The following is a 12,010-nucleotide window of genomic DNA, read 5'->3' on the forward strand; positions in this document are numbered from 1 at the left end:
CGTATTGGATTGGGTGCTGTCCTGATGCAGCACGACAGACCTGTAGCATTTGCGTCTCGTCAGCTCAAGGTTCATGAGCTGAACTACCCCACGCATGATTTGGAGCTGGCAGCAGTTGTCTTCGCACTGAAGGTGTGGAGACACTATCTCTATGGGGTTAGGTTCGAGCTCTTCTCCGACCACAAGAGCTTGAAGTATCTATTTTCTCAGTCTGAGCTGAACATGAGGCAGAGACGCTAGATGGAGCTTCTGAAGGATTATGATTTTGACCTCCAGTACCACCCAGGCAAGGCGAATGTGGTGGCGGATGCCCTCAGCCGTCAGCCACGAGGCCTGGTGGCACATATGATGATTCAGGAGTGGAAGATGCTCGAGGATATAGCAGAGTACGACTTTGATTTTGGTCTGCAGTCTTCTATCGTTCGGTTATCTATCAAGCGATTCAACCCTCTCTTGTTATAAGGGTGATCGAGGCTCAGCAGACAGATGAGTCGTTACAGGATTACCGAGCGAGCGGCATCGAGAGTCGAGCAGTTAGCGGATTGGTGCTGATGGTGGACTTCGCTTCAGAGGCCGATTGTGTGTCCCGGATATTCCTGAGTTGCGTAGAGATCTTATGACCAAGGCACATCGATCGCGGTTTTTCATCCACCCTGGCTCGACGAAGATGTACCGTGATATGAGGAGACAGTATTTTTGGGCGGGGATGAAGCGCCAGATTGCCAGTTTTGTGGCCGAGTGTGACACATGCCAGCGTGTCAAGGCCGATCATCAGAGACCCCCTGGTCTATTGCAGCCGTTGAGCGTCCCGACGTGGAAGTGGGAGCACGTATCTACAGATTTTATTATGGGTTTGCCGAGGACTCAGCGCGGTCATGACGCCATTTGGGTTGTCGTGGACCGTCTGACGAAGTCGGCACATTTTCTTGCGATTCGTGCGACTTGGCCTTTGGACCGGCTTGCGAGGCTATTCATTGAGGAGATTGTGAGACTGCACGGCGTTCCAGTCTCGATCGTTTCTGACCGAGACCCGAGGTTTACGTCTCAGTTTTGGAGGAGCTTTCAGAGAGCTATGGGCACTGATTTGCAGCTCAGCACCACTGGCCAGACCGAGAGGGTCAACCAGATCCTTGAGGATATGCTTCGGGCCTGCGTGATTGACTTCGGTGGTAGCTGGGATGAGCATCTGCGATTGGCTGAGTTCGCATACAACAACAGCTATCAGGCGACCATTGGCATGACTCCTTTTGAGGCATTATATGGCAGACCGTGCAGATCTCCGAGTTGTTGGACCGAGGTTGGAGAGCGGCGTCTCCTAGGTCCCGAGCTTGTGCAGGAGACATCAGAGGCTATCGATATCATCAGGCAGACGATGCGCATTGCCTAGAGCTGGCAGAAGAGTTTTGCTGATCGCCGATGTCGTCCCTTGAAATTTGCTGTAGGGGACCATGTGTATCTCAAGGTCTCGCCCATGAAGGGCGTAGTTCGATTTGGAGCGAAGGGCAAGCTTGCCCCGAGATTCATAGGACCTTTCGAGATCACTGAGCGCATTGGCGCTGTGGCCTATCGATTTGCCTTACCATCTCAGTTATCTGGCATCCACAACATTTCCACGTCTCTATGTTGAGGAAGTGTGGGTTAGACATTGTTCTTGTTATTGATTGGCAGCCGTTGGAGGTTCGTGAGGACGCTTCATACATCAAGAAGCCAGTTCAAATCCTTGATCGGAAGGAGCAGGTCCTCCGGACCAAGGTCATCCCCTTGGTAAAGGTTCAGTGGGGTCACCATTCTGTTAATGAGGCATCAAGGGAGCGCGAGGCTGAGATTCGAGAGCGCTATCCTCATCTTTTTGATGATTGATTGTATGTTGTATGTTGCATGTTGTCTCTGATATTTATTTGATGATGCCTTGCTTCCTCTTCTATTATGATTTATATTTTCTTGTGTTGATTGCTTAAATTTTGAGGATGAAATTTTTATTTGGGGGGGAGAGCTGTAAGACCCGTGTCCTAATCCGTACCATTCCGTTGGCTTCCGCGGTTCTTCCGGTCAAATTTCAGCAACCTTCGCACCATATCCGACGTTTGCGCTCGATCTTAAGCCAGGTCCTGCACACCGATGTCGGCTCGAGCCGAAACTTATGTCTTGGCGATCGCGTCGTCGCCGCGGTTCCAACGCCGTGACTTGCGCACCGAACCGATACCCAGGCAAGAAGATGTCGATCTGCGTTTATTCCGAAGAAACACCACGCGTTACGGATTTCGAGGGAATCTCTACACAATTAGTCTCATTAATCAATCATAAATGCAACCCTACCTCAAGTACAACAACCCATTCCCTCCTTTTTCAAAAGTCCACCCTCTTTCCACCTCACCACTCCTCTTTTTCTCATTTTCAACAACAACCATACCCCTTTTCAAAAAATTTCAACCCAACCCATCACCCATCACTCCATCACCTTACCTCACCCATCCATATCCTCTTTCTCTCCCTCATTTCTCAAAATCTCCAAGCAACCCCAAGCCTCAAACGTCCAAGCTTCCTCTCCCTCTCAAGTGTGGCCCACCTTCCATTTTCCATCTACACCCTCCCATCTCCAATCTCAACCATTCATCTTTCATCAACTTTCATTAAAAGTGAAGCTAAGGAGCATTGGAGTCTAAGGGACCAAGAAGAAGGAAGATAAGGTGGGTGATTTGTCATTATTTTAAATTTTAGGGCCCACTTGTTGGTGAGACCCATTTGGATGTATGTGATTTAATCTAGAGGGCCCATAGTGGCGGGGTTCCTCTATCTCACCGTATATCTCTCTCTATCTCTCTCTTTCTCTCTTTCTTTGTGATGGTGTGGATCCCACCAATATGTGTTACATCTACCCCGTCCATCTACATCAGACGGTGTGGACCACTCTATTGCAGGTGATGATCCACACCATCCATTGTTTGGATGGACCCAATGCATTTTTTTTATATATATGTACATATGTTATATTTTATATAATACATATAATATAACATGTATTATATATATAATATAATATATATATTATATACATATATGTTGGTGGGCCACATCTACGTGGGACCCACCACAACATGTGTTTATCTATGCCGTCCAGCGTCCAGGGACACTGGACATTGGCAATCGTGAAGTGAAGTATTAACTGGCATGGGCGTATATAAAAAAAAAAAAAAAAGAAGAGAGAAGAAGTGGTGGGCCTCTCATGCAAGTCCCACCTTGATGTATAGACACAATCCAAGCCGTCCATCCTTCTCCTCAGATCACTTTAGACGTTGAGCTGAAAAATGATCTCAATCTGAACTTATGGTGGGCCTTAGCATAGCAAACCAGTTTCCTACCATTGAAATACACCCCAATGCTGTTGTACATCAGAAAACTATTCGATATTGGAATCCAATGAATGGTGTGGATCTTGCTGATGCGGGCCCCGTCTATGAAATACCGCAGAAAAACCATTTTTTTTCAAAAAAAAACTCAAGAGCAGCAGCAACTGCTGCCGCCCCTGACAGAACGCGCAGGCAGCGCCTGCGCTGGGCTGCCTGACGGACGAATCGTGCAGGCCCTCACGGCTCAGCTGTGGGTCCCACCTTGGTTCCTTTTGACCATCAACACCGTGCATTTGATGGGTCCCCATGGACTGACCGTCCATCCCAAAAATCGGGCTTATACGGAACTCATGTGGGCTATACCATTTAAAATCATGTGAAGACATGCCAAAACATATAAAATCGCTTGGTGGGGCCTACCTGAGTTTTGGATGTCGCTGAAACTTGGTATGGACCGTCAGTCAGGTGGGACTCACACAATGAATGGGCTGGATTTGTGAACCACATTTCGGTGGGCCCCACATCCGCCCCAAGGTCCAATGACCTTATAACAGGTTGGACGCCAAATATCGTCACGGGGTGTATGGAAAATAAACATTACAGTGGGCCCTATCTAGGCCCACGTGACTTTATGAATAGATTGGATGATAATAAACATAATAGTGGGCCCATTTTGGATGAAAAAAAAAATAATAAAATAAAACATAATACAGTGGGCCCTATCCAGGCCCACGTGACCTTATGGATAGATAAAGAAAAACTACAGTGGGCTCTACCCTGGTCCACATGACCCTATGAACAGTTGGTTGGAAAATAAACATTGGGCCTTAGGCTGGGTGGAATATGAGCATTTTGGTGGGCCCCACTTATGTAAGTATTGTAAACCACACCCTCTATTAGTGTGGGCTCCATCATAATGTATGTGTTTCATCCCACTGTCCAACTGTTTTGGAGATAATTTAAGGCCCATTATGGAGGCGCATCTTCATGCATTAGTGGTCCTTGTTGAGGCCCACCTTGATTTGTATTAGGCCCATATTATGAGGCCCATTGAGGCCCACCTTGATATAGATATGGGGCTCATGTTATGTAGCCCATTTGATGTATTTGGGTCCTTGGGTCAAGGCCCAATTAGATGTACAAAAGGCCCATTACAATGTGTGATTCATGGAAGGCCATTCCTTGGGAGCAATGTTGGTTTGATGTCCACATTGAATGGATAATGTTGGTTAAATGTCCGCATTATAACTCTCCCTAAGGCCCACTGATAGGCCCATAATTATGGTAAGTAGGCCGTCTAGGGCCATCTCCATTATACCTAGAGCCCATCTCTTTATACATGTTTAGTATAGATCCATGATTCATGATCATTCGCACCATATGTATGCCTGATGTGAGGAGTGACCGATCATAGCATATACCTTTGGATAGACTGTTTATGGGCTCCCTGATAGGCGGAGTTGCCTCATATAAGTGCATGGTATATACAGGGCTGTTGCATGACTGATAGTGTGATTCATGCACTTGCATTTGTGTGATTGTAGTTACTGTATGCCCTAGCCACATCAGGGCCATAGCCTCCACAGACACATCGTGGATGGCAGGATTGGAAACCGGAAATATTTGGTTCTAGCATACGGGCGCCATAGATGTCCCTGGGTGAAAATTCCTAAACCCGATGGTACCAAAGGATGACTCCAACGTCGAGACCGAGTGGATATATGAGCGCATGAGGGCCGAATACCAGGAGGCCGCGTCTCCCACTGTGTCGTGGTCGGTTGGAAAGGAGTGTGGCCTTACTCGCCCGAGGGTAGGGGGCAATACTAGGCTGAGTTTGACCAGCTCGCGAATGGGTCCGCTATCGACGTGCCGGATAGGTATTGGCAGACTATTGGCCAGGCGGATAGTGAGGTTTCTTACGCTCACTTGGACTGTGCGGCTAGGAGAGCGACAGTGCCATTTGGAGTGTATTGAACCCCGGTGATTATCCAGAATGAGAACTGTACTGATACATGATGAGGATTGGCATGCTTGAGTTGCATCTCGCATCGCATGGCCGTATTATGGCCAATAGCATTCATATCTTGTACCGCATAGCCTTGGTACGGCTGATTGCATTCATGTACTCATCGCCATGATTCCGCATTACTCTTACCTTGCATTTTGAGCACGCTTATATTGCGCACATACTTACACCACCCTCTAAGCTTTCTATAAGCTTATGCACGATTGATGCGTGCAGGTGACGCTAGGACAGTAGCTGAGCAGTTGGAGCGTGCAGCCGAGCTTCTGGAGTTTTGTTTCTTTTGTTACATTGTATTTTCCCTTTCAGTCGCATTGTACTCAAAAGTTTTTTATCATAGTGGATTTTGTGGTGGTGTTCTTGTGGTTATTATTTGTGGGTTATGCTTTTGTTATGCTCATTATGAATCGGTGATGATTTGAAATCCTCCTTGTAGTATTACAGGATCGGAACCTGGTGAATGGGTGCGGATCCGAAAATGGAGGTGCTTCAGCAACCTGAGGGGCGATGGTGAGGGAAAAAGTGGGAGCCGAAGCATTTTCAACGGCAACCTTAACCGCAACAGGAGCTGCAGCAACAGAAATTGAAACTGTAGCTGGAGCTGTAGTGACAAAAATTGGGGCCGAGGGGCCCTCGCCGCGAGGAGCTGCCTGCCTCCTCCGAACGTCGTCTTTGTTCTGGGCTCGGCCCTCAACATCTCGTCGACAGTCGGGGCGGCCTTCCTCCTCTGTGACTCAGCTACCTTGGCCATGCCTGCGTGTAAAGTAATGAATCAACAACCAAGTCAAGAGGTTCAGTCCTTTCAAGATAAGAAGCATAGGAAAAACTTACTAAAGGAAGTGGGGAGAGGCTTGGATTTGCAAAGTCCGGACCAATGAAGATTGACGGCTGTGATTAAATCCGACCAGGAGTGGAGGTCTCTCGAATGTGCCCTGGCTTTAGCAACCTGATTCTTTAAGTCTGAGGTAAGGAAAGGTGAACCCCTCGGGAAGTCTACAGAAATAAAAGGAAAGCTTTAGTGAAATCACAACAGAAGGGAAAGGGATACAAAAATAAAAAAAGGTGCAAGGTCTGACCTAGGGTGGCAAATCGAGTGGGGATCCGAGTCATCAGGTTCTCGACCTCCACTGCCGGCGCCTCCCACTCGCCTGAGGCCCAGAACCATTTGTTTTTCCAGTCCTTGTTAGAGGATGTAAGATTCATGACCAGTCCCAACCCTTTGCTGCCGCGAGTCGCGAAGTAATACCATGGCTCTTGGTTGTCATGCTTGACTAAATACAAGCTTATCAACTCCTCTAGTGTCAGCTCCGGGTTCCCGACTTGACACCAGATGATGAAGGAAGAAATCAAAACCCTCTAAGCGTTGGGGTAAATTGGCCGGGAGCTAGTCCCAAGTAGGCCGTCAAGGCTTGGACAAAATTATGCAGAGGAAGTCGGAGCCCACATTGCAGAAAGCAAAAGAAAATGACGACTTCTCCTTCAGCAGGAGCGCTGATGGTATCAAGGGGCTCTGACGTCCTTATCTGCACAGAGTTTGGGATCTCAAACTCTGAACGGATCCACCCCATTTGGGACTTCATACTTCGAGGACAATCTTCGAGGCCCGCCCATTCACAGGCATCTCGGCGATACCTGTCATCGAGTCTCGGGGGGCTCGGGTGGCTTTCTTCTTGCCGGCCCGATGAGTCCGAGCCCTTACCTCTTTGTTTCTTCGGGGCAGAGGGAAGAGAGACACTGTTTCCAAGGGGCCTTTAGATGCCCCTCTCCTGTCATCCGACCTTCCCAGCCTAGAATCGTCATAATCTTCTCGAACCATATCTAAATCGGACGACATCTCACGGAGGAGATAGAAAAACACTAGAAGAAGGGAGGACTGACCAGACAGTCACCGGGAATCGCCTTTGTCGGAAACCTTTGGTTGGTCGGAATCACCTCCCCAAAAGCTTCAAATCGATCAAAATCTCCTCCTCAGATAACCAGCAACCACATGAATCCGAAAACACAGAAATGAGGAGCGTTTCCGGAGAGCTACGGTTTATATAGCCTGTAAAGGATACTCGCATTAATGACAAGGCATGATGGCTGCAGCCGAATCGTCGCGAGCTGATTCCGGAGCACACGTGGCCATAGGTTATTGGCTCAGGCCTTGCTAAGCAGCATGCGTCTGACATTGGGTGACAAAATTTGGGTAGTAGAAGCGGTGCTCGAGCAGAGGAGCATCACTTAAACGTCTCCTAGGGCATACGTGGCAGTCGGCCATAGGCTCAACAACGATTCGAGATCTTAATTGTCGCCACGAGTCCGCTGGAGGTTAACTCGCGAACGAAAAAGCCCCGAGGACGCGATACTTCAAATGAGGAAATCATGATTGCAGCTGCACACATGGAAGACATGACGAGAAACTTTTGATCTTCCACACGTGTTTACTCTCCGAGTCCGAGCCCGAATTTGGAGAGTAGGGGGCTTTTGTTATGGGAAGATATGAGTCCCTTCAATTCCAAGGTCCGACGTCACACTAATTGGATCGGATACATAAAAGTAAAATTGTAGGACTGATCTGAAGGAAGATGCTTGGCTCGACCCCAGTTGAGCTCCTACACCGAGTTTGTTGGTTTGAAGTAATTTAAAACCGAGGTAGTCGACGTGAAGATCATACCAAAACCTACTTGCAAGATCTCGGACCGCCCCACTATTGCCCGAGCAGAGACGAATCGTTCGACCACTTACATTTATGTCACCCGTTGCGGGGAAACTCAACTCGACGGGTTAAGTCCGCTGCCCACCTCGGAGCTTGGAGGGGAGACCTCTAGAATACCTGACGGACAAGTAAGGCCGGGTCCATCATAAGTCCAGACCGAAGCTTGGCTTGGACTCGGGACGCATTCCTCGCTTAATAACTCAATGGCAAAAGCCCATGTGTATGCTAGTCTAGGTCCGAGGCTCGGAGTCAGAGCCTCTTTGGCCTGAAATCCCGAGCCGAGGCCGAGGTGGGATGTGGACGTTCCATGTGCTAAACTAAGAAATTACATTAAGTGGACATGACCGATTGTCTCGCCCATAGATACGCACGATACACTACACGATCCCCGGATTCGGATAATATCTCCACAATCATAGAATCCCACTAATTGAGAGAATCGTGCAGAGATTAACGGACCCAGACTGTCCGATAGGTAGGTATAAATACAAAGGGACTCCATCGCTACAGGTGCGCAACATCTAGCACTCTCTCACTACACTCGAACTTAGACCCAGATTCCCTTGACCTGACTTAGGCATCGGAGGGTCCCCTGCCTAGACCAAGGTCTCCTTTGCTCATTGTGAGTGTGCAGGTTTAGGACGCTGAAGCGGTTCAGAGTTCGTGGATCAGAGGGGAGAGCCGTCCAGATTTAGTCATCAATAAAAATTAATATGAAATTAAATTCCCGTACCTTATTAGATTTGTTTTTTTCAAAAAGCCATCTCATTAATGGATATAAATATCCTTCCGCTACCTTTTGTCAGGGTTGCCATGTAAGCAAATGGATTGATAGCTTGAGTGTATATGATAGGAAATAGAGTACATGGCAATGCTCACCCTCCAATTGTTTCTATTAGTATAGCTCAAGTGATTCTCCAAATTACACCCCGAACCATAGCTCAAGTGGTAGATTGAGTGAAAGATACCTTGTTTTAACACCGAGGTCTTGGCATCGGGGTGGCTAACAGTGAAGTGTGAATTGCTAGTGGGGTGTACTAACAAGCTATTAAAAAAAAAAAAAAAGTGATTCTCCAAATTGTTTCTATTAATATGGCCCAAGTAAATCACAAATAAATATGATGTTTGTGACAAAGGCTTAAATTTTAATGTGGAATCTAATGGTTGGAGTGGATTTTATATTATTACCATGGTAGGCTATGTGAAAATCAAGGATAGATGTCTCTCTCAGCTAATTGTTTGGTGTGGCCCACTGGAATCACAAATCAATCTTCTTCCTCTCTTTTTTTTTTTTTTTTTTTCTTTTTAAAATTTGTCTTTGACCCTAATATGGGACTAAATATCTAATGGTCTGAGGGGATATTACTTAAACATTACAGTGGGCCCATTAAAATCAAGAGTGGCATCCCTTAACTTTATTTATTTATTTAAAATTTATTTAATAATCTGGAAAGGGACACTAACTTGATTTTTGGAGGGGCTTGCTATGATATTTATGCAAAATCTACTCATTAGATGCTTAATCCCAATTTAGGCTTAGAGTTAAAAAAAAGAAAAAAGAAAAAAGAAAAAAAAACTGACTTGTGATTCTAGTGGGCCATACCAAAGAAAACAATTTAAGAGAGAGACTTCCCTTGATTTTTACAAGGTCCACCATGGTAATTATGTGAAATCCACTCCAACCATTATATGACACACCAAAATTAAGGGCCGGGGCCTAAAAATCAGGCCCATCTGTGATTTATGTGGCCCATATCAAAGGAAACTGTTTGAAAGGAGATTGTTGCCTTGTACATTGTTTCCAATCATGTGGTCCACATAAATCAGGAATGGAGTGATTTTTAGGCCCTTGAATATAAGGTGATGTACCCAGTGGATGGATAGATTTTACATAGACATCATAGTCACAAGCAACTGACCCATTTGCTCCCAGGCACATCCAACCGGCCAACGGAATGTAGTGAAATGATAATTATCTAGATTAGTGAGGTACCTTTTTGAATTTATTCCCCACCCCCCCCCCCCCCAACACACAAAAATAAATAAATAAAATAAAAATGCTGCTTAGTGCGTAGTGTATTGTTGCTTTTTACCATAATGTATAACTTTATAGCGAAAAGGATGTAAGCCATCAACTTAGGCTCTCTAAAGGTGAGGAACGAATCGTAGGGTACCATTTTCGAGGTACAAAACTGACATGGTTTGGGTACACATCGGGCCTACAGAGAGTGCAGAGAAACCATACTCAAGGGTAGTCCAGCTACTTATCAGGTAGAGAGAGTGTTATTAATAAAGTTGCCAAGGATAACTACAGGTTTCTCCCATCAACAAAAGCTTTAGCACCAAGGGGTTATAAGCCATCAACCTAAGGTTGTCAGCTAGCAATGTTCGGGTTTGGGAGTACCATATAGGCACGGTTCGAGTTAGGTGGTACCATACTCAAGGTAAATGGGCTTGTATGAAATCCCCTCATCAGAATGTGCTAGTGGGGTCCCCTACTCATGTCTCAGTGGTAGACTCTCTAAGTTTCAACGTTGAGGTAATTGGTTCGAGTGCCCATTTGGTGTGCGTGAAAAAGAAGAGGTTTGCTAGCCTAGGGGTTGGCCTCCTGGTCAACCGGCCCCTCCTAACTGATTAGGCCGGGTTAAATTTGGGTAGTGGGTCAACCTTGAACTAGAAATGTGACCTGTTTAAGTAAATGAGTTTGGCTTAGTTGAACCTTACCAACCCAACCTTGTAGATTTTGGGATTAATCATTGGATCTTGACCAGGTTTGGATCACCGATTTTGAATGATCCAGACAGTTTATATGAACGGGCCGTTGTGTAAAATGGGAAATACAAAGTGGTGAAAAAAATAAATAAAAAAGAACTCTCAAATTGAAATATTTCAACCCTCTAATCTTAACTCTTTTCCTTTCAATATGGACAATCTCCTTAGCATTGTTTCCCGGGCCATTTATTGAAAATTCTGAATCTTCCTCTTCCAATATCAAAGACTTTCAAGGCAACCACCATCCACAACCCTGTATCATAGTTGCAAACTAAGTTTAGGAAAAGGCTCACCATAATTACCTAATTGCACTTTTAATCACTTAAAAACCCTTCACGTCCCTTCAATTTGCATGGTTTAGTAATTTTCAATGACTATTTTGTGGGTAATTTTGTGCCCCCAGCAACTCTCATTATATAATGAATCTTAAATACCAGCAACCATTGCTCGGTATCCCTGATAATGAATCTTAAATACCAGCAACCATTGCTCGGTATCCCTGATAATGAATCTTAAATACTAGCAACCATTGTTCCGAGTATCCTCGATGTTATCCATATCTCTAGCTTGGTGATACAGATAACAGTGTTAGTAATAGAAATGTAGGTATCGAGAATATATCACCAATTTATCAATATCACCGATGCATTGCTAATATTTTCAATTGTGTAAATTTGATGTGTCTCTTGTATTGCCAATATTTTCAACTATGTAAATTCCAAATGTCACTTGTATTGTCAATATTTTCAGCCGTGTAAATTCCAAGTGTCACTTGTATCACCAAAGTATCAGCGATATTTCAATAATATCGCCAATGTATTGATATTGCCAAAATTTTATTCATAAAAAAAAATAAAAAAAAATTTATTTTTTATTTTTTATGGATGCATGTTTGTATGTGTATATATGCATTCATAGATGGATAGATGAATTATGGATGGATGTATGTATGCATACATGCATGGATGGTTGGATGATTAGTTAGATGAATGGATGGATTATGCATACGTTTTATTATTTGATTCCTAAATATGTAAATATGCGTATTTTTTGCTATTATTCAATTCTTAAATATGCAAATATGTGAATTGTAGCATCTCATGATGTGTCACTGAAAATTTTCATAAATTTCCTCATGTTGCTCTAAGTTGGCGTTATATGCTTTTAAAA

This window comes from Magnolia sinica, chromosome 1 (assembly GCF_029962835.1).
Source record: "Magnolia sinica isolate HGM2019 chromosome 1, MsV1, whole genome shotgun sequence".
NCBI classification, from domain to species: Eukaryota; Viridiplantae; Streptophyta; class Magnoliopsida; order Magnoliales; family Magnoliaceae; genus Magnolia; species Magnolia sinica.